Source organism: Triticum dicoccoides, chromosome 5B (genome assembly GCF_002162155.2).
Source record: "Triticum dicoccoides isolate Atlit2015 ecotype Zavitan chromosome 5B, WEW_v2.0, whole genome shotgun sequence".
Taxonomy (NCBI): domain Eukaryota; kingdom Viridiplantae; phylum Streptophyta; class Magnoliopsida; order Poales; family Poaceae; genus Triticum; species Triticum dicoccoides.
In genome coordinates this window covers 230457443-230463611 of record NC_041389.1, presented here as the reverse complement: position 1 = coordinate 230463611, position 6169 = coordinate 230457443, and the positions used below count along the sequence as shown (strand labels likewise).

At 47.8% G+C, this 6169-nt stretch overlaps 1 protein-coding gene across 1 annotated transcript in view; it reads right to left on the bottom strand.

Annotated features, from left to right (window-relative positions):
* LOC119308173 overlaps nucleotides 1-2885 on the bottom strand; it is a 24970-nt gene extending 22085 nt beyond the window's left edge. Inside the window, exon 1 of the transcript XR_005149886.1 lies at nucleotides 2569-2885. The gene's annotated coding sequence lies outside the window, so the exon portion shown is untranslated. The remainder of the gene's footprint in view (nucleotides 1-2568) is intronic.
* Nucleotides 2886-6169: the final 3284 nt, after the last annotated feature.

Below are 6169 nucleotides of genomic sequence, written 5' to 3'. Positions count from 1 at the left end.
CACAACGTTTGTCTCACCAAATCTTCATCCCAAGAATCCGTGACTGGATCAATGAGATTAGAAACCCTGGACAGAAGGTGCCCCCCTCTCGGAGTAATAACCCTCCTATTCGCACAATTCGGGATCCATGCATCTCTCCAAATGTCAATATTTTGTCCATTTCAAACCCGCCAGATATAACCACTTTTTAGCGAGTTTACTCCCGCCATAACATTTTGCCAAGTAAAAGAGGAGCCCTTTCTTAGTTTTGCATTCATTAAATCCCCTTTCGAGAAATATTTAGCTCTTAAGATCAATGCACATAAGGACTCAGGATTATCAATCAGGCGCCATGCCTGTTTGGCTAACAAAGCCAGATTGAAACAATGTATATATCTAAAACCCATACCTCCCTGAATTTTTGGTACACACATTTTCGACCATGCCATCCAATGCATTCTCTTGTTGTCCTCGTCATTCCACCAAAATTGCGACATCGCATCAATAATTCCTTTACAAATTTTTTTAGGAATTTTTAAGACGGACATGGCATAAGCTGGGATAGCTTGTACAACAGATTTGAGCAAGATTTGCTTTCCTCCAGCGAATAATAATGTTTCTTTCCATCCACTTATTTCATGATAATTTGATCGATTAGGAATTGGAAGCAATCACTTTTGTCCATACCCACATTTACAGGCAAACCCAAATATTTATCATTAAGTGCTTTAGTCATAATATTCAGAATTGTACAAATTTGCGCCTTATCTTTCACCTTTGTATTGAGACTAAAGAAAATACTAGACTTTTAAACACTTACCATTTGCCCCGATGAGGCACAATATAAATCCAAAACTGATTTCAAAGCCTCCGCGTTCATAGTTTTTGCTTTCATAAGGATCAGAGAATCATCCGCAAAGAGAAGGTTTGAAACCGATGGTGCATCTCTACTGACCTTTATTCTAGAAATATTTTCATTCTCCTCCGCATTTGCTAAAAGGGCAATCAGTCCCTCCGTACATAATAAGAATAAGTATGGAGAGAGAGGATCTCCTTGCCTCAATCCTCTAGTGGGTTTAAAACTCTCAGTTTCTTCCGTATTGAAACGAACACGATATTTCACAGAGGATACACATTGCATAATAAGATTTACCCGGTTCTCTTGGAAACCCAGTTTGAGCATAATTTCCTTTAGAAAAGACCACTCTACTTCGCCATACGCTTTGTGCATGTCCAATTTGATAGTGCATAGGCCCTCTTTACCATTCTTTTTTTTCTTAATTGTATGGAAGCATTCATACGCCACTAGAATATTATCAGTAATCATACGTCCGGGCGCAAACACACAATGACTCCTAATTAAGTCCCGAGTCAGTTGCCAAACCAAGAATTATTTGTATTGGGACTCCAGAACGTACGTGAATTGATTGCTATAACAACTTGGTATCTATGGTGGGATAGACGTAAACTGGTTCATGAAGGAAAGTCTCAAGATGCACATCAAACTTCGATGGGCTCGTGCTATAACGGCGAACTACGTTAATGTACACTCCCCTAAGGCAACCAGTAAAACAAGGGGATGGAGCAGACCTCCTATGGGTTTTGTGAAACTAAATGTTGATGCTTCCTTTGATCACGATCTGCTTAGGAGCACGGCAGGGGTTGTCCTCAGAGATGACAAAGGAGGGTTCATTGTTGGCGGAAATTGGAGGATTGATTGGTGTGTTGATGTATTAACAGGAGAAGGACTAGCTCTAAGGTTTGGCTTAATCCTTGCACAGAAGGCTGGTTGCAATCGCCTTATTGTTAACTCTGATAATATGGAAGTGATTGACACAATGAAAAATGGAGGACAATCAGCGGGTGCAGCAGCGGCAGTGTTTGACGATTGCTATTTTATGGCATGTGATTTTTCTGTTACTAGGTTTGAACATTGTAATAGGGAAGCAAATAAGGTTGCTCATGAACTTGCTAGACTAGCAAAATTTTCAGAGACTAGGGATTGGTGTGAGGAGCCTATGGAGGATATTGTATCTTTTCTTATTGATGATGTAACTCTTATTTCCAATTAATAAAGTGTGATGTTTATTTCAAGAAAAAAAAGTCCCGAGTCAGTTAGTTGTAGTTGAGTGTATATAAAGACACGAATCTAAGATTCTAAGTTTCTTCCATTATGTTTGTACTTCCTGGACGTTCATGTTTCTCTACTTGCCTTTAGGTGTCAAAGAATCGAAACTTTCTCTGTTTTTGATGTGTTCTAGAAAGTATGATTCAACCTCGGTTTTGCATCGCCCTGAGCATGCCAATATGTATTTCTTAGTGCTTACTTTGAATGATTAGTATGCATATATGATCAAAAATAAGGAGGGGAAATTCAGATCAGACTTGAATCTGAGAAATCCATTCACTTTGAAACTATACACATATGATTCAGCCCACACCTAAATATGATAATTTCATTCAGCTTGAAATAATATTTGTTCCAGGTGAAGAGATTGCAAAAGATAACCATGAGATGATTAATCGTAAAAGGTTAAGGAATGCAAAAAACAACTTCTCGATTTTTTTTTAAGAGAAACAATCCCTCACCTCCTCATGTTCCATGGCGCGCAGCTTGCAGCCCGGCGGCGACGGTGGGACTCAACGGGCGAAGGGATGCCCGGCGAGTTCGCACCGACCGGAGTGGCTCGGGCGAGCTAGGCGACAGCGGCGGGAGGGGGGCGGTGGAGTGGCTCGGCGAGGGGAACCGCGTGGTGGAGCTTGGCGACAGCTGAGGACGGTGAGCTCGGTGAGAGCGCCAGTGCGGGTCGGCCGAGAGGATCGGTGCCGGCGACGAGAAAGAGCGGCGAGCGACTTTGACACTTAGTAAGGGGAGGGACAAGAGAGCTACAGCGGTTGCTCCGGGGTTCGGTCGAAAGAAATGTATATATGCGCGTTAGGGTTTCACGTTCCGCCCGAGTCTGCACCTGGTGAACCCATGGGCATATGCACCCACTTTTAAAAAAGTACATTTTAAACACATTTCAAAATGTTGAGAAATTCAAAAGAAAATTCCACGCATACATGTTGACAAATGCGTGTGCGTGGCACAAAGTTTTGTGAAAAAATGTCTTTAGTTTTGTCTCCGTAAAAAGACAAATTTAAGTGCTTCTAAATAGCGTTTTACGACTTAATTTTTGGTCTTTTTGCATATGCCAAAAAAAAGTTAATTTTCCGTGAAACTTTATGCACGCACATAAAACACGAAGACGTATTCGTGCAATCTTTTTCAGTTTTTTTAGCATTTAAAATATGTTTTTCAAAGTGGGTTCATATGTATCCGGGTTCATCGATGCACTTTCCCGTTTCGCCCTCTCTTTTTCTTTGAGAATTACTGTATTTACTTATCTCACCGTCTTTATAAAATGGAAAACGTTTCACGGTCGGCTGGCTGGCCGAATGACGCGTCGCCACGCAAGCGTTCGCGGCCCCTCACGAGGTGGCCGCATCCGCGCTCACAACATACTCCTGGACGTATCAAACTCGCCTAGAATGATCCGAACGAACCGTCACTGATCGGTTATAAAATTTTGACCCAGACAAGCGCCTCAAACGGGCCGCAACATCCGCGCTGACCGACACCCTCATATCCGGCCTAGATATGGGGCGAATATGGGACGTCCGAGGGCATTCGCCATGTCAGACCCGGTCTACACTGGACCATCCGACCTCACATATATTCCTTCTCATCCGCTTGCTGGACCAAACCCTAGCGACTTCGCTCCACTCCCCTCTGCCACCCAAGATCACCTCCAGCGATCTCTGGTCGTCTCCGGCATGGCAGGGAGCGGATCTGACTTTGACCAGTCCGGATCCGTCGACTAGGGTGTCATCCCATGCAGGTTGGAGGAGGCAATGGTCATCCGCATTGCACTCCGCCGCTCTCGGGAGGACAGCGCCTGCCCGACGGCAAGATCCGTCTAGCACGACTCCATAGCGTCGACTCGATGGGCGCTCGGATCCTCTGGGGCTGGATCATCGCGGTCCTGGCAGTCAGAAAATATCTCCTTACCCATCACCGGTCGGGCGGACTATGAGTCCCACCGGGACCAGTGGGCCCACCGTGGGAAGGAGAGGATAAGGGCCACCGAGGCCCGTATCGCTGCCGACATGGCGCCACGGCAAAGGCGGCTAATGCGGCGTCGTGCGTAGCCGCAGTGGAGGAAGCCATCCGTGCCCGCATTGTGAAGAAGCGACAGGGGAGGAACACGCTCGTCCTCGCCCGAGGGCAGAATCGCGCCGTCCGTGCCATGGCCGGACTACCACCGGAGGAGAAGGAGGACAACGATGATGAGGACAGCTCCGGTGACGAGCAGATCCGGCTCGATCCCTACTGCGTCTTTGACCAGTACTTCCAGAACAAGGACGACAAGGGCGCCAGGAAGGGCAAGGGCATCTGTGGATGATCTTATCTGCCATAGTCAAACATGTCAAATTTTGGTAGTCCGACCGATGACATGTTTAGTGATGGGTTCGTATGGATTTGAGGTGTCCGGTTGTGAGAAGGCAAATTTAAGGCTTGATCGGTTAGCATCCATGGACGCGCCCACGTCCGCGGGCGTTTGAGGGGTCAGATTGCCCATCGCGGTTGTAGACGCTCTCAGGGCAACTCCAACACGACGACCCAACCGGACATGTGTTTTATCCGTTTTTGCCCATTTGGATCGGCTGGGCGAACGGTTGTGCCTGCTTTTGCATTGGGGTCGACCCGTGCGCCCAACGGGTGGCCGACGCATTTTCCCCGTGCCCAAAACAAATCAAAAACACATAGCCGAAATAAAATAATTACACATTAAAAGGCCGGTCAACAGCGGACTAAAGTTCACTTAAGCATTAAATAAAACATAGAAACAAAAATAGGCCCCACACTGCCCTAAGCCTGGCCCTTGCCCTTGCCATCGTCGTCGCCGGTGAGGTCGATGAAGGCTGGCGGCGGCCCCGCCCATGGGAATGTGCTCTCCCACGCCGCCAGCACTACCCACTCCGTCGTCTTCTTTGGCGGCAGCATTGCTACGCGGCGGGCGTGCTTGTCCTCCTCCTCGCACTCCCACTGCAGCTGACGCTCGCTGTAGGCCCGCTCCTCTGCCAGCTAGCGCTGCTTCCAGTGCTCCAGGTGGGCCGCCTCCTCCTCCGGTGTCGTGTCCATGTGCACAAGAGGCGCGCTCACCCGCTCATGGACGTTGCCGGTCCACGAGTACGACTCCTTGGCCTTGGGCTTGGGCTCGGCCTTGGGCGTAGACCTAGTCCCCTTCCACCTACAGGATGAGGGCCTCCTCCAGTCCGTCCCAATGCGCATCCTCGTCGTGCCAGCTCTCCTCCATGGCGCGTTGTGTCGCCGCCTCCAAAGCGAACTGGAAGGCCGCCTCCCCATCCTCCTCCAGTGCGACCTCGGGTGGTGGCGACACGAAGTTGGGGTTCAGTTGCACGCCGCCGCGGCAGGCGATGTCGTGCTCCATCATGAACCAATACTCCCAATTGGGGGAATCTAGCACGTGCGCTGCATGACGTCGCTGCTCCGGCGTAAGTAGGACGCGGCAACGGCGCACCTCCTCTGCATGCACGCGCGGCATTGCCGGCACGGGATCCTATGCGGATCCAGATGTCAACTGTGGAGCAGGTTGACATCCAAATATGACAGCAGCTGGCGGTACTGCTAGTGTCACCATGCCTGGTGCACCAGAATGTACAGCCGCTCCCACGGCCCGCCGCGTGAAGTTGCCGACAATGGCGGCGGAGGAGGCGTTCAGGAAGAGCTCGTGCTGGGGGTGAGCTTCTGTTGGAAATAAGCCCTATAGGCAATAATATTGTATTTATTATATTTCAGTATTCATAATTAAGAGTTTATATTTCATGCTATAACTACTATGATTCTGGAATATGCGATTCAACAGAAAACTCGTATGCGTGTGTGAAAGATAAACGGTAAAGATTAAAGAATAGATTCCTAGTCTTGCCTTTAAGGTTGCTCAAGTGTTGTTGGTGATCATGTTTTTCGGATCTCATGATATCGTTAAGTGTAATGATAGTCCTAAAACAACATTGAGAGTATGACGTTCGAAGAACGATCATATTGAATCGACCAAACCTTGTTTGTTATACTTTGAGATAATATCGTCTGGAATCAATTGTTATAACACGGAGTGTTAACATG